The sequence below is a fragment of the Coregonus clupeaformis genome, unplaced genomic scaffold (genome assembly GCF_020615455.1).
Source record: "Coregonus clupeaformis isolate EN_2021a unplaced genomic scaffold, ASM2061545v1 scaf0866, whole genome shotgun sequence".
Lineage (NCBI taxonomy): Eukaryota > Metazoa > Chordata > Actinopteri > Salmoniformes > Salmonidae > Coregonus > Coregonus clupeaformis.
In genome coordinates this window covers 169,663-193,753 of record NW_025534320.1, presented here as the reverse complement: position 1 = coordinate 193,753, position 24,091 = coordinate 169,663, and the positions used below count along the sequence as shown (strand labels likewise).

Genomic DNA, 24,091 nt, shown 5'->3' with positions numbered 1-24,091 from the left:
GGTAGAGCTGTGCACTGTGTGTGTGAGTGTACTTTTTAGACTGTTGGAGGAGCATCTAAAATAGGTAGTCTATTTATACTCAGCTGCTATCTATGTTAAGAGCTGTCCAGCACTGAAATGGAGTGCATTACGTCCCTCTCTTCTCTTCCTCTTTTTGTCCTTTCCTCTGCACTGTTAACCCTGACAAATACCTCTTCTTTCTTTCTTACCATACTCTCCTCTTCTGTGGACTGTACCCAGCCAGAGACAACACACCCTGCTCTGGCTTGTACTCACCTCTAGTCTCTTGCATTTGGTTCTGGAACACACACACACACACACACACACACACACACACACACACACACACACACACAAACACACACACACACACCAGCTAATTAATTAAACCTCCTGCTTTAGTTAGGGGTTTTAATCAGTTGCCATGGGAACCTTGGCCCTTTAGAATCTAAAGTCAGACTAAGTACACACACATGTACACACGTACGCACGCACACACAAGCACACGCAGGCAGAGAGACAAATATAATATAAATAAATAGCATAGAATTACATAGAGTAGAATAGAGTAGGCTGTATTTTTTAAAGTATTGTTGAATCCTCCCTGGCCTGGTCCTGCATTAAACAGACTGAAGTCTGTGGTTTCATTAGTCATTATCAGGATATTCAGCACATTATCATTAGTCTTCAGTCTGTTCAGGAGAATGAGAGTGTAATCTGTGTCTCTGAAAACGGCCCAAAAGCAAGGTCATGTCTTAAGCAGTCACTCATTAAACTGTAAGCCTACAGACCATCAACAGACAAGCTCTATCAATATCTGCCCTGTAGTCGCCTACCCCCTAGCGGCTAAACACTACCTCTGGAAGGTTTGGAATTTAGGAAGCAATTCAATAGAACGTATCACTTGTATTCTACTGTATCTGCATCACAATGTACAGTAGCCTATCTCAAGCCTATCCATGGACAAGCCAACAAGCGACTGTAACTACCTCGATGTTGTTTTTATTACGGTGCAATGAATGAGTGCTGAAAAATATAAACTCATTATGGATTGCTGTAGCGCAGGACTGTGGTAAGTGTCGGTCCTTCCAGACAACTTGGCGACATTTTCCATTTGGTTGTTGCTGGTAGTGCTACAGTACTTGTTAGTTACAATGTAACAAACAGTCGCGTGTTGCTGCTACAATGTAACCACAATGTGAAGAGTAGAGAAGTTCCCACATGTCGCGTATTTCTGCCCAATCACGATGGTTCAAAGTTCCCGTAATCACGCCCCTGGGTGTGTCTGCCTTTTTTCGGAGCAATCAAATATTGTAATGTTGAAATGCTCTTAGTTTTCGACGAATCAAGGCGCTCCTTATTGCAAAAGGATCACCCTACGGGAAACATTAGGTGCCCTCCTGATTACAAGAAGCAAGGTATGGAAACATCGCCGGGGCCAACGCTATTTCTTTAGCTGTCAAATTTGACCAAGCATACGTGTCATTTCTAGGACATAGAGCCAATTTGAAGTATACGTTCCTGCAGTAGAAAAGTTGGGCGGGGTTTGACGCGTATTTTGTGAGTCGCTAGCCTAGAAAAGTCTAAGGCTTTTTGATAGACTGTTGTCGGTCGATCATGGTGAAGTAGCCTGTAGCCTGCCAGCTGTGTGTTACTGTATCTTACATTTTATTGCCATTTTGTAACCGATGTCTCGCTTGCTATAGTTTGCTACTAGCGGTATAAGTTGTCTGACTTGCAGTGCTGACTGAGCCTATATAAAGCCCGCAGTGAGTCGAGCCGGGGAAGGTGTAGTGTAAGGCACTGGGGGACAGTTATTTTTTTTTTTTTTGCTGACACACAGCTGAATACGGGCGAACAAACCAGGCAGGCGTTGGGTGAATAGATGTATTGTCGCCTCATCCCTCCCTCTCTCATCCCTCCCTCTCTATCTCCCTCTGCTTGGGCGTGAACTGGTCATTGCATCTGTTGACTGGCATGATCATAAGATTTTGACAGCTGATCAAACTAATAAATAGATGTTTGCTTCACAGAGTCTTACTTTCAATCACTGTCATTTATTGCACTTCTTGACAGACATGTCATTAAAATAAAATATTCGCAGGGTAGCCTGGCTTAAGCAATCCTTTTAAATTAATTTAAATCCAGCCCATCACCATTGCTGTCCTTAGAGTGACGCGCTGTGTCACAGTGTTGGCCAGTAGAGCAGGGCTATTCAGCTCCAGACCTGCAGGGCCCAAAGCCCTTTGGTTGTCATCCTTCCCTGCTAATCAGGGACTGAGTCAGACCTGGCACACAAGGTGAGTGGACTCTGCCCAATCAGTCACATGAATCAGTCAATTAACTTCCAAGCAGAGAATAGTCCCTCCAGACCTGGAGTTGAATAACCTGTCTATAGAGTAGGCCTATTGGTTTCCCCAGTGTCCCATTCACCGTGGCTCGCTGTTGTCGCCCCACAGTACCAGAGTGTCATCGCTGTTCAGAATGCCACAGACCAACAAGTCCAGAAGTTCCTCGGCCAGTGGCTCTAATACCGGACCGGGCCGAGGGGAGGAAAGAGGAGGAGAAAGAGAGGCTGAGCAAGAGCCAAGGGTCCAAGTACAGGAAGCAGGGGATGGAGGAGGAGAGGAGAACACTGGAGACCCAGAGATCATCAAGTCCCCTAGTGACCCCAAACAGTACAGGTAACATCAAAGTTTACCTTACACACCAACGTGTGTGTGTGAGAGAGACTGTGTGTGTGTGTGAGACTGTGTTTGTCTTTCTGGCTCTCTCTTTCCATCTGAATTTCTGTCTGTCTGTGAGACTCTGTGGGGTGTCTCGGGCGTAACAGGTCACATGTAGGCCAAGGAGCGGTGTAAACAGGACATCCTGCTGTCATTTAAAACCAACTGAAGCACACAGTAAACAGTAAACAGCAAACAGCTGGAGGGCCAAACTGTGTGTGTGTGGTTGTGTCAGCATCTTAGAATAAGAGAATAGTGTTTACCTCTGTCTAACCCCTCCCACAGGTACATCGAGCTGACCAATGGGCTTCGAGTTCTGCTCATTTCAGATTTCACTGGTCCCGCCTCCTCTGGAGATGACGAATCAGAGGAAGAGGAGGAGGAGGAACTGGGGGGAGGAGGAAGAGGAGGAAGAAGACTCAGGAGAGGGAACAGAGGAAGAGTAAGAGGAGGATGACAAGGACAGTGACTTTGAGGATGACGAGGATGGAGGGAAGAGGAAGAAGGGACACTCAGAGAAACAGGTGAGAGGGAGAGCTGGAGATTAGGGCCCAGAGTGACCTGAACAGGAAATAATAGCGCATTAGCAGCAATAGTAATAAGGATATTGATTATTGTTTGATTGTTTGTTTATGTGTGTGTTTGTTTATGTGTGTGTGTGTGTGTGTGTGTGTGTTGTGTGTGTCAGTGCTGCAGCAGCGCTGTGTGTGGGTGTTGGCAGCTTCAGTGACCCCAATGACCTCCCAGGCCTTGCCCACTTCCTGGAACACAGTGAGTATGATGACCCCTGACCCTTAAGGATGAGATTGTTTGTTTTGTTGTGATAAATCTGATGCAATGCTGTGTTTGTGACACGAGGGGATATCAAAATACTTTCCTCTCCTCCCTCTCTCCTCTCCTCCTCCTGTAGTGGTGTTCATGGGCAGTGAGAAGTACCCGTCAGAGAATGGTTTCGATGCCTTCCTGAAGAAACATGGGGGCAGCGACAACGCCTCCACGGACTGTGAGAGAACCGTCTTCCAGTTCGACGTCCAGAGAAAGAAATTCAGAGAGGCTCTGGACAGGTCAGCAACACACCATCATTATAGTCTCTGTGTCTTGTCTCTTGATTCGGATTGGTCTATCTGATTCTATCCATGTCTCTGATTGGTCCCTCTGTCTCTGTACCTGTCTGTGATTGGCTCTCTCCAGATGGGCCCAGTTCTTCATCTGTCCTCTGATGATCCGAGATGCCATCGACAGGGAGGTGGAAGCTGTCGACTCCGGTGAGAAGCATTCTGGGAAATTGTTGCTGTTGTTGTTGACCTTATTCAGACCTTATGCACTGGTTATGTAGTATCCTGTTCCCCCTTCTCACTTTCTCAGAGTACCAACTGGCCAAGCCGTCTGACTCTCACAGGAAAGAGATGTTGTTTGGGAGTCTAGCGAAACCAGGTCACCCCATGGGGAAGTTCTGCTGGGGTGAGGACAGACACATACACACAATTTCATATGTTTGTCTTTGTTTACCTTCTGTTAATTAGAGGCTCCTGGTTAGTCTGGAGAGCCGTCCCTGTGTTGTAGTTTAGAGATGTGATCAATCTATACAACGCTCTGTAGGACTACAAGTCGTTTACTGTGGTTGAGATATCGGCAGTAAGAGACAGGGTGTGTAGAGCTGGAGAAGAGAGAATGAGACAATGGAATATTGAGGGGAAAGGGAGCGAATTGAGGAGAGGAGGAGAGAGAATGATTAGAAAGAGGCAGAAGGGCTAGGGAGGAACAGAGAAGGGGGGCTGTAGAGTCGTAACATTCAGGTTGCATCCTCTGTGTTGTTATGTTACTGCACCTGTTGGACTAGTTCACTACCTGTTGGACTAGTTCACTACCTGTTGGACTAGTTCACTACCTGTTGGACTAGTTCACTACCCAGAGAGAGAGAGCTTTTGGGTTGCATCTTCTGTGTTGTGTTGAAATATATTGTAAGTATTACTGTACTGGCAGGACCAGTTTAGACTCCTGACAAACCCCTTTCAGCCCTGGCCTTCTGGAGACAATAGCACTGTGAGGAGAGGCACACACACGCCACACAAATACACACACAGACTAACTACTCTGACTACTGTGTTGCCATGTGTAAACGAGACAGATGTTGTGTTATGGTGGTATGTGACTGAGCTGTTGTCATGGTTTCCCCAGGTAACGCCCAGACTCTGAAGACAGAGCCCAGGAAAAAGAAGATCAACGTTTACAAGAGGCTCCGCTCCTTCTGGAAGAGACATTACTCTGCCCACTACATGACCCTGGCTGTGCAGTCTAAAGGTGACGCACACACACACACACACACACACACACACACACACACACACACACACACACACACACACGACCCGGCCGTGCAGTCACACATGTAACTCTGTTGTCCTCTGTCGGTTTGTGTGTGTGTGTAGAGAAGCTGGACACTCTGGAGGAGTGGGTGAGGGAGATCTTCAGTGGAGTGCCCAACAAGTGAGTCTCAGCTGTACATAAATCCTCACCATTCAACCATTCATATTATAATATGGCCATTTAGCAAACACTTACTGAACCCTGTTCCTCAGTGCTCAGCCCAAGCCGGACTTCTCTGAATTGCTGGATCCCTTTGATACTCCAGCCTTCAACAAGCTCTACAGAGGTAGGAACACCTGCTCCATTGAGCTGACTTGTACAGAATTATCTCCTGATCTCCATTAGCACCGTACAGCTTCAGTTCAATTCATCTCAATGCTGTGTGTGTGTGTGTTTCAGTGGTTCCTGTGAGGAAGGTCCATGCTCTGACCATCACCTGGTCCCTGCCTCCTCAGGAGAAACACTACAGGTAAGAAACACAGCTACAGATAACAGCTACTACAGATAGTACAGCTACTACATATAACACAGCTACTAAATATAATACAGCTACTACAGATAATACAGCTACTACAGATAATACAGCTACTACAGATAATACAGCTACTACAGATAATACAGCTACTACAGATAATACATCTACTACAGATAATACAGATAATACAGATAATATAGCTACTACAGATAATACATCTACTACAGATAATACAGCTACTACAGATAATACAGCTATGTAATATAGCTACTACAGATAATACAGCTATTACAGCTATTACAGATATTAATATAGCTACTACAGATAATACAGCTATACAGATAATACACTACTACATATAATACAGCTACTACATATAATACAGCTATGTAATACAGCTACTACAGATAATACAGCTACTACAGATAATACAGCTACTACAGATAATACAGCTACTGATAATACAGCTACTACAGATAATACAGCTACTACAGATAATACAGCTATGTAATACAGCTACTACAGATAGTACAGCTACTGATAATACAGCTACTACAGATAATACAGCTACTGATAATACAGCTACTACAGATAATACAGCTACTACAGAAACAGCTACTACAGATAATACAGCTATTACAGATAATATAGCTACTACACATAATACAGCTACTACAGATAATACAGCTACTACAGATAACTAGGTTCTAAATACTCTAGGTACCACATATACACTGCTACAGGTGGTTGACCCTCAGCTGCTACATCCACAGGAACTACAGTTGAGAGATACTACAGTTGATGATGCACCTCTCTCTCAGCCTCTCTGTCTCTGCCTCTCTCCGTCTCTCTCTCTCGCTGCCCCACCACATCCCGCTCTCTCTCTGTCTCTGTCTCTCTCAGGGTGAAGCCTCTCCACTACATCTCTTGGCTGATTGGTCATGAGGGCACAGGCAGCATCCTATCAATTCTCAGGAGGAAGTGAGTCAGAACTACAGCAGACAGGACTACATAACCCATAATGCACCGCTTTACAGCTATGTTAATGTGGTAACTGTACTTAGGTGCTGAGCTGTGTGCGTGTGCGTGTGTGTAGGTGCTGGGCCATGGCTCTGTTTGGAGGGAACAGTGAAACAGGCTTTGACCAGAACTCTACCTACTCCATCTTCTCCATCTCCATCACACTCACTGACGAAGGATTCCAAAACTTCTACCAGGTTGGTACACGCAAACACACACACACACACACACACACACACACACACACACACACACACACACACACACACAGCTATGTCTTACTATACTTGTGAGTATATCTTTTTGGGGAGCAACAATTGATTCCCATTCAAAATCTTATTTTTCCTAAACCTAACCCTTACCCTAATTATAACCCTAACCCTAATTATAAACCTAACCCCTAAGCCTAAAATAGTATTTTTACAAGTGAGTACTGGCAAAATGTCCTCACTTCTCTGAATTTTAGTTGGCTTACTATTCTTGTGAGCACTTCTGGTACTCACAATATATAGTAAAACGTACACACACATTATCTGTGTTTCTCTACAGGTGGCTCACCTGGTCTTCCAGTACCTCAAGATGCTGCAGAGCCTGGGCCCAACAAAGGTACTTTACATTTTAGTCATTTAGCAGACGCTCTTATCCAGAGCGACTTACATCTTTTTTTTTTTTTTCATACTGGCCCCCCGTGGGAATCAAACCCACAACCCTGGCGTTGCAAGCGCCATTCTCTACCAACTGAGCTACACGGGCTTCACTATAGGCATGTGAAATGCAGAATATGTTGTCTATTTATACAGTATATGAGTATCTCTCTCGCTCTCCCTCCCTCTCTCTGCCTCTATGCCTATCACTCTCTCGCTCTATGTTTGTAGGATCTACGAGGAGATTCAAAAGATTGAAGCCAATGAGTTTCACTACCAGGAACAGGTAAATACTAGGTTCTATAGGTCCTCTGTTTTTAATGCATTCTCCTCCTATCTACAAGTACAGGAATGAATGCACCCAACCAACCGATGCACTCCTGTGTGTTTCAGACTGACCCTATAGAGTACGTGGAGGATATCTGTGAGAACATGCAGCTGTTTCCTAAAGAAGACTTCCTCACCGGAGACCAGCTCATGTTCCAGTATTCACCTGAGGTACGGTGTGTGTGTGTTTAGGTGATCGTTGCGGCCCTTAACCCTGCTTACTAAGCTAACCTGGTGTGTGTGTGTGCTGTTTAGAGAAGGTGCTTTCTGTGTCCTTAAGTGTCCATGCATACAAAGACCTTTGAAATGTTTGAATCCTTCTTGAATGTAATGTGATTTGTTGATTCAAATAAAGTATTTATAGTGTGTGTGTGTGTGTGTGTGTGTGTGTGTGTGTGTGTGTGTAGGTGATCAGTGCGGCCCTGTCCTTGCTGACTCCAGACAGATCCAACCTGTTGCTGCTCTCTCCAGACCATGAAGGCCACTGTCCCCTCAGGGAGAAATGGTTTGGGACACACTACAGCGTAGAGGGTGAGACACACACACACACACACACACACACACACACACACACACACACACTTACACGGGCCTACTACAGTGGCTTCAGAAAGTATTCATACCCCTTGATTTATTCCACATTTTGTTGTGTTACAGCCTGAATTCAAAATGGATTAAATACATAAAACATCTCACCCATCTACACACAATACCCCATAATGACAAACTGAAAACATGTTTTTAGAAATTTTAGAAATGTATTGAAAATGAAGTACAGAAATATCTAATTTACAGAAGTATTCACACCCCTGAGTCAATACATGTTAGAATCAACTCTAGCAGCGATTACAGCTGTGAGTCTTTCTGGGTAAGTCTCTAAGAGCTTTGTACACGTGGATTGTACAATATTTGCACATTATTCTTTTTTAAATTCTTCAAGCTCTGTCAAGTTGTTTGTTGATCATTGCTAGACAGCCATTTTCAAGTCTTGCCACAGATTTTCAAGCCGATTTAAGTCAAAACTGTAACTAGGCCACTCAGGAACATTCAATGTCGTCTTGGTAAGCAACTCCAGTGTATATTTGGCCTTGTGTTTTAGGTTATTGTCCTGCTGAAAGGTGAATTTGCCTGTGCTTAGCTCTATTCCGTTACTTTTATCCTAGTCATGCCGATGACAAGCATACCAATAACATGTTGCAGCCACCACCATGCTTGAAAATATGAAGAGTGGTACTCAGTGATGTGTTGGATTCGGCCCAAACATAACACTTTGTATTCAGGACATAACGTTTATTTCATTGCCACATTGCAGTTTTACTTTAATGCCTTACTGGAAACAGGATGCATGTTTTAGAATATTCTGTATTCTGTACAGGCTTCCTTCTTTTCACTCTGTCATTTAGGTTAGTATTGTGGAGTAACTACAATGTTGTTGATCCATCCTCAGTTTTCTCCTATCACAGCCATTAAACTCTGTTTATTTATATTTTTAACCAATGGTGCCCTTCTTTGCGAGGCATTGGAAAACCTTCCTGGGCTTTGTGGTTGAATCTGTGCTTGAAATGTACTGCTCGACTGAGGGACCTTACAGATACAGTTGAAGTTGGAAGTTTACATACACTTAGGGTTGGAGTCATTAAAACTTGTGTTTCAACCACTCCAAAAATGTCTTGTTAAAAAACTATAGTTTTGGCAAGTCGGTTAGAACATCTACTTTGTGCATGACACAAGTAATTTTTCCAACAATTGTTTACAGACAGATTATTTCACTTATAATTCACTATATCACAATAATTCCAGTGGGTCAGAAGTTTACATACACTAAGTTGACTGTGCCTTTAAACAGCTTGGAAAATTCCAGAAAATGATGTCATGGCTTTAGAAGCTTCTGATAGGCTAATTGACATATAAGCTGTTTTTCAGTCTCTCGGTCCCAGCTTTGATGCACCTGTACTGACCTCGCCTTCTGGATGATAGTGGGGTGAACAGGTCGTGGCTCGGGTGGTAGTTGTCCTTGATTAACTTTTTGGCCTTCCTGTGACATCGGGTGCTGTAGGTGTCCTGGAGGGCAGGGAGTTTGCCCCCAGTGATGCGTTGTGCAGACCGCACCACGCTCTGGAGAGCCCTGCGGTTGTGGGCGGTGCAGTTGCCGTACCAGGCGGTGATACAACCCGACAGGATGCTCTCAATTGTGAATCTGTAAAAGTTTGTGAGGGTTTTAGGTGACAGGCCAAATTTCTTCAGCCTCCTGAGGTTGAAGAGACGCTGTTGCGCCTTCTTCACCACACTGTTTTGTGGGTGAACCATTTCAGTTTGTCAGTGATATGTACGCCGAGGAACTTAAAACGTTCCACCTTCTCCACTGCTGTCCCGTCGATGTGGATAGGGGGGTACTCCCTCTGCTGTTTCTATACTTTCTGAAGGCACTGTTTGTGTTTGCATTATTCGAGGACCAGATCATATCAACATGGTCCCAACATGTAGAGAAAGAGAGTGTCCTGATAGGTGTCTACTCTCTGTCCAGAAATCCAGCAGGAGTGGAGAGAGCGCTGGAACGGAGACTTTGAGCACAACTCTGACCTGCACCTCCCTGTTGAGAACAAGTTCATCGGTGAGTGTGTGTGTGTGTGTGTATGTGTGTGTGTGTGTGTGTGTGTGTGTGTTGTGAACCTTCCTAATGTGTTTATTTTTTGTGTCTTCCTTCCAGCGACTGATTTCAGCCTGAAGCAGTCTGACTGTCCTGATACTGAGTTGCCAGTCAGAGTAGCTGCCAGTGACCGAGGATGTCTCTGGTACAAGAAGGACAACAAGTTCAACATACCCAAAGGTGTGTGTGTGTTAGGAGCTGTGACGGTCATGGAATTTTGGATGACTGTAATTGGCCAGCCAAATGACGCAGTCTCCGTAATAACCGTTGGAATAGTAATTTTAAAAATAGAATGGGTGTCCCCATTCAAGTCACTGATGGCATAATGGGTGGACTGGCAGCCATTGCGAGAGTACCCACAGGAGCAAAGCAGGAATTAAAAGCAGGAACAACTTTATATCAGAGTTGTGCCTGTTGTTCACACACGTATCTGCCCTCTCATTGGCTAGAATGGTCCCACCTGAACGCCTTCCATCTTTGAGGACATGTATTTCCATTGTTAGAGCGGCCACTCCACTATCTTGTCAATATAATAAAAAATCTTTGATTCAACTCAACTGACATTACAAAAAATAAATGTCATTACAAGAGCCACATCAGTTATCATTTGAATCAACATTCTACATTACCATGGACATTATTACATCACAATACAGCCATTGCGAATGTACCCATGAGTTTACCAGTCAAATTGCCAGAGTTAGAGGTTCCAAGTATAGAGATCCTATAAAATTATTATTCTAATTCATAATTCTATGGTTCCAAGCCCGTTCTATTCATGTGTCCTGCTGCTGCCTAGGCAACCGAAGACTCATTTGCTACAACCAACACCTTGCTTGTTTCAACTAGGAGCAACAAAGTTTCATCATGTTGTTTAGAGTACATGTTACCGCAGAAATTGACTTAACCGCACAAATTCCAGGCCGTCCCTTCTTCAGTCAGCTGTTCGTTCCCCAAAACAAAATGTATCACGGTTATTTTATTTTCGTGATGGTTTTCATCCATATGGTAATTGTGCCAGCCCTAGTGTGTGTGTGTGTGTGTGTGTTGTTTTTTATAAAGTAGTTCGTTTTTTAAACAATCTTGCCTCAATGTCCACATGTTCTCTTAAAGGAAAATTCCACCCCCAAAACGTTTTTTCATTAGTCCATTGTTGATATAGTTCAAAATGTTTTCCATGTCAGCAGTTTATAGCTTTCAAAATAGAGAATACAGCAGGCAAAATGCATCATACCGGCTGTATTTCTGTATTTTGATTATATATCTTGAAAACATGATTGCTGACATGCAAAACATTTTGGGACTATATCGACAAAGGACTAATGAAACAAATACCAGAAGATAGTTTTTGGGTTGAGTTTTGCTTTAACAGTGAACAATTAAAATGGTCAATAGCTATACTATTACATTGATCTTTCATTTATTCTCTCTCTCCTCCATTGATCTGTCGTTTCTACTCTCCCTCCGTTGATCTGACGTCTCTCTCTCTCCGTTGATCTGACGTCTCCCTCTCTCTCCTTCAGCGTACATCCGCTTCCATCTCATCTCTCCGGTCATCCAGCAGTCAGCCAAGAAGTAAGTCCAGGGTTTAGTTAGCCATTAGCCAACAATTGTTTCCCAGGTAGAGATTGTTCTAAAATCGTTAGCCTCTCGAGAATGCAGCCATAGCTAGGAACAGTTTTTCACAGTATTTTAATCCTGTTTCTCTCTGCTTATCTCTCTCTCTCCACTCTCTCTCTCTCATCCCCAACCCCCTTCCCCCTCTCTCACTCCCCTCCCACCCCTTTCTCTCTCTTTTACCCACTCCCTCTCTCTCTCTCTCTCCCCTCCCTAGCCTGGTGTTATTTGACCTGCTAGTGAACATACTAGGTCATAACCTAGCAGAGCCAGCCTACGAGGCTGACGTGGCCCAGCTGGAGTACAAGCTGTCAGTAGGAGAACACGGACTGGTTATCAAGGTCAAAGGCTTCAACCACAAACTGCCTGTGAGTTAGACACAGACACACTGCACCGCACGCCACACCACACACACTGCACCACACTCACACGATGATGATGATGGTGGTGTTGGTATCTTCCTCCTCTGTAGCTCCTGTTCCATCTGATCCTGGACCATCTAGCTGACTTCTCTGCCTGTCAAGATGTCTTCAGTATGTTCTCTGAGCAGCTCAAAAAGACCTACTTCAACATCCTCATACGACCTGAGAAAACTGGGCAAGTACGTCACGTGTGTGTGCAGCGGGGTGGGGGTCTGTTTGTATGTGTGTGTCCCAACTCATCATTTTCTTCTCTCTCCACCCCCCACACACCCCCTCCCTCCTCTCTCTCTCTCTCTCTCTCTCTCTCTCTCCCTCCCTCCTCTCTCTCTCTCTCCTCCCTCTCTCTCTCTCCCCCTCCTATCTCCGTCTCTCTCCCTCCCTCCCTCCCTCCTCCTCCCTCCCCTCCCTCTCTCTCTCCTTTCTCTCTCCCTCTCTCTCTCTCCACACCAAACACACACTCTCAGGGACGTGCGGTTGTTGGTCCTGGAGCATGGTCGCTGGTCCATGATAGAGAAGTACCAGGCGCTGACAGACGGTGGTCTGACTGTAGAAGAACTGATGGAGTTCAGCAGAACCTTCAAGACCCAGCTCTATGCAGAGGGACTGGTGCAGGGGAACTTCACTAGCCAGGTGACTGGACCATGAACACACACACATTACACACCCTTTCCACCAAACCCTCTTGTATAATTTCTGATGTTGTGATCTGTTTTCTCTACAGGAGTCAATCCAGTTCCTGCAGTACGTCACTGAGTAAGTTTATACACACATACACGCACGTGCAGGCATACACACACACACACACACACACACACACACACACACACACACAACTATCTTTACTGTCCTCTCTCCCTGTCCTCTGTCAGTAAGCTGCAGTTCTCCAAGCTGCCAGCAAAGGTCCCTGTGTTGTTCAGAGTGGTAGAGCTGCCTCTGAAACAGCACCTCTGTAAGGTCAAAGCACTGAACAAGGGAGACGCCAACTCCGAGGTCACAGTCTACTACCAGGTACACACAGTCACACACTGGTACAATTCATCTGTTCATGACTCGCCTGTCATTCATTCACTCTATTCTCTTTCTCCAGTCTGGTCCTAAGAACCTCAGAGAACACACACTGATGGAGCTGTTGGTGGTGAGTACACCAACAACCATTCATCCTTTCATCCCCTAACCCCTCATCCCTTCTTCCTCTGACCTCTGTGTTGTTGATATTGTTGTCGTTCCAGATGCACATGGAGGAGCCCTGCTTTGACTTCCTCAGGACCAAAGAGACTCTAGGGTCAGTGTCTGTCTTTCACTCTTCTCTCTCTCTCTGGTGACTAAATAGCCCATGGAACCTATGGAAAGAGTAGGAGTGTTAACCCCCTTCCTCAGTGTCCCAACCTTCCTCAGTGTCCCAACCTTCCTCAGTGTCCCAACCTTCCCAGTGTCTCAACCCTCTCCAGCTTCCAATTGGCTCTGTCAACTTAACCCTCTCTCTCCTTCTCTCTCCTCCAGGTATCATGTTTATCCAACCTGCAGAAACACGTCTGGAGTCCTGGGCTTCTCCGTCACCGTGGAAACACAGGCCACCAAGTTCAAGTGAGATCCTCATACTTACTGTATGAACCAATGACATAGTGCACTGCAGTGATTTTGATGTGGCCTTCCTGAGGCTGTAAGTACTATATCTTAGGACCTGTAAATGCCTTGTCTCTTATAGCAATGACAGTGGGCTCTCTCTGTCTCTCTCTCTGCCTCTCTCTCCTCTCTTCTCCTCTCTGTCTCTCTCTCTTCTCTCTCTTCCCTCTCTGTCTCTCTCTCTCTGTCTCTCTCTGTCCCCCTCTCTGTCTCTCTCTCTTCTCTCTCTTCTCTCTCTCTCCTTTCCATCTCTTTTCTCCATCTCTCTTTCAGTACTGAGCTGGTAGAGTTGAAGATAGAGGAGTTTCTGTCTTCCTTTGGAGAGAAGTTGAGTGCTCTGACTGAGGAAGCCTTCAACACACAGGTGTGTGTGTGTGTGTGTGTGTCTGAGTATATATGTCTTACACAGATGAGTTTACTTGTTAAGCTGAAGGTGTGTGTGTGTGTACAGGTGACTGCGCTGGTCAAGCTAAAGGAGTGTGAGGACACACACCTGGGAGAGGAGGTGGACAGGAACTGGGCCGAGGTGGCTACACAGCAGTATGTTTTCAACAGGCTTCACAGAGAGGTGAGATACACACACACACACACCGGACAATTCCGTTTTTCAGTTTTTCTGGTGTGTGCAGAATTTGACATTTTCTGTAGTTGCTGCAGACGTTTCATGTATTTCATGTGTGACTGTGTGTGTGTGTGCTTATGTGTGTGTGTGAGTAGATTGAGGCCCTGAAGCAGATGACCAGAGCAGAGCTGGTATCCTGGTATCTGGAGCACCGCGGACACAACTGCAGAAAACTCAGTGTACATGTAAGTGTTGTGTGTGTGTGTGTGTGTGTGTGTGTGTGTGTGTGTGTGTGTGTGTGTGTGTGTGTGTGTGTGTGTGTGTGTGTGTGTGTGTGTGTGTGTGTGTGTGTGTGTGAGCAATGTAATCCATGTTTAAGAGCTGTGTGTGTGTGTACTCTAACATCGACCTAGGTGGTGGGTTTTGGGCCGGAGGAGGGCGACCCCCCTGGAGATGACAAGCAGAGTCGTCATGGCAACGGAGAGAGGGATGAGGAAGAGTGTGGCAGTTCGTCCTACGGAGAAGTGTCCAAACTGACCTTCCTCCCCGCCTCGCCCAAGATGGCCGCTACATCCATCATGGACATTCCTTCATTTACCCAGAGCCTTACCCTCTTCCCATACCACAAGATCATCCTATAGACTACCAATATCTATTTTCTCAATATTTCTTTCAAACTCTCTCTCCTTCATTGCCTGACCATAACATCATCTAATAAACTCAATGAGATACACTATCACTGTCTTTGGGGCTGACTCTCTTTATCACACACAGGGGCGCAACTTTCACATGTCCCACACACATTCTGAAATTGCAATATATCACAGCTTCTTGTTCATTACTATAATATCTCATAAGGCTTTAAAACTGCACCTCTATAAGGTGCTATGCATGTTTATCAGGCAATGTAACACTTCACAAGTGCATTTAGTAGGGTTACAACACTTTCTATGAATACAGTATGTAGTATACCTCTAATGGAGAATGCTTTAATGGGATGTCCTATCTCTGCATAATGTATAGCTTATGTAGACTTGTTATAAGCATTCATAACAGCTTATTGGCAGTCAGCAACCAGCTCCCTGCAACATTCAGGTAAGGGTCAAACATGGACGTGTCCTGGCCTGTCATATTCAACATGTCTCTCACTGCAGTCACCCTCCTCTCACACAACACACTAGGAATCAAAGATGGTCTACACACAGTTACATTAGATTTGTATTCAGCCAAACAAACTATTTTGTGTTTGGAATGCCACTGGTAAATCAGTTGGTGCTATTGACTCATAGAGTCAGGTGTGAGTACGCTGGTGTTCCTTTAAGTGCCCTGACCGACTGAAACTTCCCACACTGGGGACAGTGATATGGCCTCTCTCCTGTGTGAGTACGCTGGTGTATCTTTAAATGTCCTGACTGACTGAAACTCTTCCCACACTGGGAACAGTGATATGGCCTCTCTCCTGTGTGAGTACGCTTGTGTGTCTTCAAATTACATATCTGTGTGAAACTCTTCCCACACTGGGTGCAGTGATATGGCCTCTCTCCTGTGTGAGTATGTTGGTGTACCTTTAAGTCTCCTGATCGACGGAAACTCTTCCACACTGAGAGCAGTGGTGAAGTCTTGGCTTCCCTGTGTCTCTGTTTCTGGGTGGGAAGTGTGATGGGGTGCGATCTGAAGTTGTTGAACACAGCTGAGAGCCACTGGGTGGTGCTAGTGTCTGTGATCTAATCCCTCCACTCCTCAGCAGCCTGACGTACTCTTCCCTGTGGCATCTCTTTATGTGCTTGTAGAGGGAGATCTGAGCCGTGAAGGAGAACAGACAACCAGAGCAGGAAAAGATCTGAGACTGGAACGACTCATTCACACCTGAAAGGAAGAGGGAGGGAGGGAAGGAGAGAAACGGAAGGGGTGTTCAGAGAGGTCAAAGAGAATAGCAAGCTTGACAGAGAACTGAAGGGGTGTTGAGAGAGGTCAAAGAGAATAGCAAGCTTGATAGAGAACTGAAGCAAATACTGAAAGAAAAAGAAAGACTGATGATATCATTATATTCCACTTCACTTGAATAGAGAGATGGCAAGAGAGGGAAAATTGAACAGGTAGTTCTAGAGCAGTGGTAGTCACTAATATTTCTGGGGGAGACACTTTTCTGAAACAAACTCACTGGGTAAGCCGCCATAGCCAACTCATCGGAGAATGGGAGTTGGGGGGTCACAAAGTCAAATTGATACATATATATTACATGCTATTTAGAATACTATTAACATGGACCATGAAGCTATTTGATTCACAATTTCTATACACTTGGGGGTATCATTATCTCAATAATAGCACACAAATATGTCAAATCAGATAATGCCAAATTTCAGTCTGAAGGAAGTATGTTTTGGGGTGATTGAAATGCATCACAAAGGTATTGGAAAGTTCAGGAAAACATTAGGGATGCTCATCAAGCAATCTGTGTGTATGGTCTTCTGTGGATAATCCATTTACTTCCACTAGTCATTCAGTGCAGATACATTCACATCACTCTGCCTTCTAACAAGGCCTGCACAGCCTGTGTGCGTCGTAGATGGAAACAGACGATACGTGTTCCTGAGTGTCTTAGCTTTCAGGCATGGGGTCATAGTTGCTAATAGCGCCAACCGTTCAAAAGCTAGAGCCACATTTGTCGGGAGAAAACTATTTCAAGACGCGCTAGAAACCGCTGTTACCTCTCCGTTTGCCCCAGCCGCTATAGCGGATATCAGAGATTACTCACGTAACCACGGTTCTATGAAGTAAGTGGTGCATTCAGCTGACTGAGGAAAACACATTCCTTCAGATTATTGCACAATGAATGTTCTAGAGGGTTGAGGAAAGGGAATAAGCAGAGAGGTAGAGAGAGAAAGCTCAAAAGTACCTCTAGCTGAGCTCTTTTTGTCCCAGAGGAAGTGGAAGATGATGCCCAGGTCTCTGGCGTACTCCTCTCCGTACCACACCAACATCTCCTCTTCCAACAGCTATATGCTTACAGCAGCGGTACAGAATCCCTCCTCTGTACTGGAAGGCCACCAGACTCTGCTCTTCTTCACTACGGGCACAGTTCACATACCTGACAGAGAGAGGAGGAGTGGTAAGAGAGAGGGAAGGTATTTTATTAGGATCCCCATAGCTGTTGCAAAAAGCAGCAGCTACTCTTCCCTAGGGTCCACACAAAACATTAAACATTACATAATACAGAACATTAATAGACAAGAACAGCTCAAGGACAGAACTACATACATTTTTTTTTTTAAGTGGGAGAGACAATAAGAATTAAATCAGATTTAGGCCAACTCAACATCATCGAACAAGATGAAAACACAGAAGGATAGAAAGATGTAGAGATTGGGAGAAAATAAGATGGGAGAGATGGAGAGAGGGATGGATGGAGAGAGGGACAGATGGAGAGATGGAGAGAGGGATGGATGGAGAGAGGGACAGATGGAGAGATGGAGAGAGGGATGGATGGAGAGATGGAGAGAGGAATGGATGGAGAGATGGAGAGAGGGATGATGGAGAGATGGAGAGAGGGACAGATGGAGAGAGGGAGAGATGGAGAGAGGGGGATGGATGGAGAGATGGAGAGAGGGAGATGGAGAGAGGGAGAAGAGATGGAGAGAGGGATGGATGGAGAGATGGAGAGAGGGATGGATGGAGAGATGGGAGAGGGATAGATGGAGAGATGGAGAGAGGGACGGATGGAGAGGGAGAGATGGAGAGAGGGACAGATGGAGAGATGGAGAGAGGGATAGATGGAGAGATGGAGAGAGGGACGGATGGAGAGATGGAGAGAGGGACAGATGTAGAGATGGGAGAGGAATGGATGGAGAGATGGAGAGAGGGACAGATGGAGAGATGGAGAGAGGGACGGATGGAGAGATGGAGAGAGGGATGGATGGAGAGATGGAGAGAGGGATGGATGGAGAGATGGAGAGAGGGATGATGGAGAGATGGAGAGAGGGAAGATGGAGAGATGGAGAGAGGGAGAGATGGAGAGAGGGAGGATGGAGAGAGGAGAGAGGGGATGGATGGAGAGATGGAGAGAGGGACGGATGGAGAGATGGAGAGATGGAGAGAGGGTGGATGGAGAGATGGAGAGAGGGATGGATGGAGAGATGGAGAGAGGGATGGATGGAGAGATGGAGAGAGGGAAGGATGGAGAGATGGAGAGATGGAGAGAGGGATGATGGAGAGATGGAGAGAGGGATGAGATGGAGAGAGGGATGGATGGAGAGATGGAGAGAGGGATGGATGGAGAGATGGAGAGAGGGATGGATGGAGAGATGGAGAGAGGGACAGATGGAGAGATGGAGAGAGGGATGGATGGAGAGATGGATGGAGAGATGGAGAGAGGGACAGATGGAGAGATGATGGAGAGAGGGATAGATGGAGAGATGGAGAGAGGGATATGGAGAGATGGAGAGAGGGACAGATGGAGAGATGGAGAGAGGGATGGATGGAGAGATGGAGAGAGGGACAGATGGAGAGATGGAGAGAGGGACGGATGGAGAGATGGAGAGAGGGATAGATGGAGAGATGGAGAGAGGGATGGATGGAGAGATGGAGAGATGGAGAGAGGGATGGATAGAGAGATGGAGAGAGGGATGGATGGAGAGATGGAGAGAGGGATGGATGGAGAGAGGATGGATGGAGAGAGGGATGGATGGAGAGATGGAGAGAGGGAGGTGGATGGAGAGATGGAGAGAGGGATGGATGGAGAGATGGAGAGAGGGACAGGGAGAGATGGAGAGAGGGATGATGGAGATGGAGAGAGGGATAGATGGAGAGATGGAGAGAGGGACAGATGGAGAGAGGGATGGATGGAGAGATGAGAGAGGGATGGATGGAGAGATGGAGAGAGGGATGGATGGAGAGATGGAGAGAGGGATGGATGGAGAGATGGAGAGAGGGATGGATGGAGAGATGGAGAGAGGGATGGATGGAGAGATGGAGAGAGGACAGATGGAGAGATGGATGGAGAGATGGAGAGAGGGATAGATGGAGAGATGGATGGATGGAGAGATGGAGAGAGGGATAGATGGAGAGATGGAGAGAGGGATAGATGGATAGATGGAGAGATGGAGAGAGGGATGGATGGAGAGATGGAGAGAGGGATGGATGGAGAGAGGGATGGATGGAGAGAGGGATGGATGGAGAGATGGAGAGATGGAGAGAGGGATGGATGGAGAAATGGAGAGAGGGATGGATGGAGATGGAGAGAGGGATGGATGGAGAGATGGAGAGAGGGATGGATGGAGAGATGGAGAAAGGGATGGATGGAGAGATGGAGAGAGGGACAGATGGAGAGATGGAGAGAGGGATGGATGGAGAGAGGGATGGATGGAGAGATGGAGAGAGGGACAGATGGAGAGATGGAGAGAGGGATGGATGGAGAGAGGGATGGATGGAGAGATGGAGAGAGGGACAGATGGAGAGATGGAGAGAGGGATGGATGGAGAGAGTGATTGATGGAGAGATGGAGAGAGGGACAGATGTAGAGATGGAGAGAGGGATGGATGGAGAGATGGAGAGAGGGACGGATGGAGAGATGGAGAGAGGGATGGATGGAGAGATGGAGAGAGGGACGGATGGAGAGATGGAGAGAGGGATGGATGGAGAGATGGAGAGAGGGACGGATGGAGAGATGGAGAGAGGGATGGATGGAGAGATGGAGAGAGGGACAGATGGAGAGATGGAGAGAGGGACGGATGGAGAGATGGAGAGAGGGATGGATGGAGAGATGGAGAGAGGGACAGATGGAGAGATGGAGAGAGGGATGGATGGAGAGATGGAGAGAGGGATGGATGGCTGGAGAAAAGACACACCTCATCCAGTTGGGAGTGAGTGTCTCTCTTGGCATCAATGCACTCGTCACTCTGCTTGTTTTTGTAGATCTGAGGACCAATTGCATCTCAGCAGTTATTTCACCCAGCCAATCAGAACTTGGTGTTGCGCTTTTAATCAGACAGATAGTCAGACAGACAGACACACACACTCCCTCTCACCACCCAGGAGTATCCACTCTCCATGGCCAGCTCCTTGTCTGTTAGTTCTCCTTCATAAGGTCCGTGAGTGCGTCCCTTGGGGCACGGTGTGTCCGTGGTTGAAGACCCCCAGACCAGCTCCAGGGATGGCTGATGTCCTGACCTCCAGGCCGGGCATCAGGGTGAGTCAGGCCTGTCTGGGCCCCCAGGGGGGCAGGGGTGTCTGGGATGAAGAGGGGGGACCGTGGAGCTCACACTCCTCGATGAAGAAAGACTTGCACTCCTCACAGACTGATAGAGATGAGAAGCAGATTCTCTACACAATATACACACTAACCATTAGTTACAGGATTGTATCATGTGTATGCTAACCAGTAGATAAAACAAGACATTAGGGGCAATTTAACCAAAGATCACAAAAATACTGCATCTATAAAGACCTTAAAATGGGTTCATGAAGGTTTCACATAGAGATACACTGTATTTAGATTGAGACTCACAGAGGTGATCTTCGTCTCTCAGCTCCTCTTCCTCAGTATAGCTGACTCTGGCTCTGCTGCGGAGGTTCACACCTCGAGTGTATCTCTTCACCTCTGACATCTGCTGCCTTAGCCATGCCCTCTTCATCTGCTCTGACACACACCCTGGGTCCTGTAAGGACGAGGAGAGGAGGAAATCGTTACAGAGTAACAACAGTGGTGTGGCTCACACCTGAGTGGAGTTGTTATTACTCAGATCCATGTGTTACTGCGGATTACTAAATAGGATATGTTCATGGAATTAGCCAACATTAATAAAATATCCTCTCTCCTTCGCTCCCGCTCTCCTCCTCTCCCCCACTGTTCCACTCCATCTCTCCTTCGCTCCCGCTCTCCTCCTCTCCCCCACTGTTCCACTCCATCTCTCCTTCGCTCTCCTCCTCTCCCCACTGTTCCACTCCATCTCTCCTTCGCTCCCCTCTCCTCCTCTCCCCCACTGTTCCACTCCATCTCTCCTTCGCTCCCGCTCTCCTCCTCTCCCCCACTGTTCCACTCCATCTCTCCTTTCGCTCTCCCTCCTTCTCCCCCCACTGTTCCACTCCATCTCTCCTTCGCTCCCGCTCTCCTCCTCTCCCCCACTGTTCCACTCCATCTCTCCTTCGCTCTCCTCCTCTCCTCCTCTCTTCCACTCTGACTCCATCTCTCCTTCGCTCTCTCCTTCTCCTTTTCTCCTTCTCTCTCTTCGTTCAGCGGCTCCTGTTTCTCCTCTTCTCCCTCTCTTTCCTCCTCTTTCTTTGTCTTCCGCTCCGTCTCGTCCCTACTCTCTCTCTCTCCTCTCCTTCTGTCTCTCCAGTCAGCTCATCCAGGTGAGGTTGTATTGAAGGTTCTCCTCCCATTTTGTAACTGTCCCAATCAGTCCACATCCAGGTGTAAATACGTGTCACCACTGGCCCTCTGCTCAGCTGTGGTCTGGCCGGGGTCGAGGGGTCAGACCTTATAATATATCATATAATATAATGCCATTTAGCAGACGCTTTTCTCCAAAGCAACTTACAGTCATGCGTGCATACATTTTGGTGTATGGGTGGTCCCGGGGATCGAACCCACTACCTTGGCGTTACAAGCGCCGTGCTCTACCAGCTGAGCTACAGAGGACCACCTTGTGGTCACCTGTGTAGCAGTGGGCGTGGCTAAGGTTGGGGTCACCTGTTTGTTAGATGTTCTGGTCATTTCTGAGCTAGTCGAGGTTTTAGGTGTGGCTGAGGTGTCAGAACGTTTGGTTTGGTTGGGGATGAGGTTAAGGTCTGTGTCACAGTAGGGGGTTAAGGTCTCGTGTTGAGGGTTTTGGTTGAGGCTGAGATAGCAGGGAGATACAGGACCCTGTAGTCACAGATGTTTTAGGTGTTCTGGACTGAGGGAGTTTTGATGTGGAGGCTGTAGAAGGTGTTCTGGACTGAGGGGGTTTAGAAGTGGAGGCTGTAGAAGGTGTTCTGGACTGAGGGGGTTTAGAAGTGGAGGCTGTAGAAGGTGTTCTGGACTGAGGGGTGGTTTAGAGTGTTCTGTAAAACGAGGGGGTTTAGAAGTGGAGGCTGTAGAAGGTGTTCTGGACTGGGTTTAGAAGTGGAGGCTGTAGAAGGTGTTCTGGACTGAGGGTTTAGAAGTGGAGGCTGTAGAAGGTGTTCTGGACTGAGGGGGTTTAGAAGTGGAGGCTGTAGAAGGTGTTCTGGACTGAGGGGGTTTGGTGAGGTGTGGTGTTCTGTTTAGAAGTGGAGGCTGTAGAAGTTACTAGGGGTTTAGAAGTGAGGCTGTAGAAGTGTTCTGGACTGAGGGGGTTTAGAAGTGGAGGCTGTAGAAGGTGTTCTGGACTGAGGGGTTTTAGAATAGCTTAGAAGGTGTTCTGGACTGAGGGGGTTTAGAAGTGGAGGCTGTAGAAGGTGTTCTGGACTGAGGGGGTTTAGAAGTGGAGGCTGTAGAAGGTGTTCTGGACTTCTCCCTTCTCCTTTGAGAGTTTTACCCTGCTGTTGTCTCTATAGGTGAGGGGTCCATTCTTCCTCTCTCCTCTTCCTCCACTGTGTCACTAGGTCCTGTTGGGGGTGGTCTATGTGCTTTCTCCCCTCTCCTCCCCGGCAACGCCTCAGAAACACAGGGACCAGCGGCTGCAGACCTGGGGTGTATTCAGAGAGGTGGAACAATCGAACTTTGCACATAGAAATATAATTAATAGAGCGGTCACGATTCCCTGATCTACCTTATAGACAATTATATCTGTTCTACACAACACATTTCTATCTGAGGCTAATGTCCTGAAACAGGCCCCTGAGGAACAACAGAGAGCATCATTCTTCATCACAATAGTCATGGCCTCATAGAGATATATAGTACCTATAGCCAGCATGGCCAAGTGGTTCCTCTTCATGTTTCTGTAGCGCTTTTTCTCCCATTTAGCCAAACTGGCCCATTCACTCTGGGAGAAATGTCACACCTTCATGTCCTTACAGTCATCCCTAAGGTTACCGTTAGCACAATACAGACGTGCCCACAGACACAAATAGCATCGGCCTCCAGTTAATTTAATTAGCACCAAGACATCTCGAGACTTAATAGATGTTAGGAAAACAAATTGACGTTGGTGCTACATATTGCTTGTTAGACCTACTGGTTGTCCGTTTTGAACTTTCACCTCATAACACAACCTATCTTCTGCTGGTAGCACGTTTCGCTTTTTTTTGTCCTTTCGGCCAAATAAAGCAAACAATAACACAGCTGGGCTGCTAATTGGCCTGGCAGGATTGAATGCCTAAAATCAGCTGTAAATAAAAATGCACACGTAGGCATACTACTGGTGGTTCATCGGCTCAGCCCAGGCGAGCACTTAGGATTTGTCTTTTACCCGACGTTCTGAGGGATATAGCTCATTTGTAATAGGCCTGGGACTAGATAACTAGGTGCACGCAGTTAGACATTTTGAATTGAAAGTTAATGTTGACTGTCTTTGACACTGTAATAAAATACCTTACTAACCTATCATGTTTGGGTCGTAAGTTCAGTGATGGTAGGCCAACAGAAGTTCATTTACTTTTTCTTGTAATATAATTGAGCTTCTGCTGGGTTCTGGGCCTTAAGTACAAGGTCAGTGACGTAAGCCCAGTTTATGATTAATGGTTACAGAAGGGCTTG

At 46.5% G+C, this 24,091-nt stretch overlaps 2 pseudogenes; one reads left to right on the top strand and one right to left on the bottom strand.

Moving 5' to 3' along the window:
- Positions 1-1,417: 1,417 nt before the first annotated feature.
- LOC123480994 lies at positions 1,418-15,166 on the top strand (annotated as a pseudogene).
- Positions 15,167-15,721: 555 nt separating this feature from the next.
- Positions 15,722-23,373, bottom strand: LOC123481300 (annotated as a pseudogene).
- Between the last annotated feature and the right edge of the window lie 718 nt (positions 23,374-24,091).